Below are 403 nucleotides of genomic sequence, written 5' to 3'. Positions count from 1 at the left end.
CTTGTCCTTAATCTGTTAGCGTATCCATGACTGCTTCCACTTTTCGCGTGCATCACCGCGTGCGAGCGAGGACAAACACACACACACGTATGCGCGGCCTGACATCCAAGAGCATGGCTGCAGGTAAGTAAATAGGAGCCGGTCGCTTGTGCCTCGAGATAACGTGTCCTGCTGGCAGCCGCGGGGCGATAACACGTTAAAGGGAAAGATAAGCGAGCGATAAGGCTGATACACTGGTTTCCCTCACACCTCATTCGCCAAATGAGTTTATAGTGAGGAGAACGACGCAGCAAGGGAGTGAGAGCAGCTCTGTAAGAGGTTTTACAGAGAGGGTGGACTTTCGAGGTATTTTAAGTATGGTGGGGAATAAAAAGAAAGGAAAGAAAAAATACGGAATTTTTAT

This window comes from Penaeus monodon, chromosome 33 (assembly GCF_015228065.2).
Source record: "Penaeus monodon isolate SGIC_2016 chromosome 33, NSTDA_Pmon_1, whole genome shotgun sequence".
Taxonomy (NCBI): Eukaryota; Metazoa; Arthropoda; class Malacostraca; order Decapoda; family Penaeidae; genus Penaeus; species Penaeus monodon.
The sequence above is the reverse complement of the archived record's forward strand: the minus strand, read 5'-3'. Positions refer to the sequence as shown.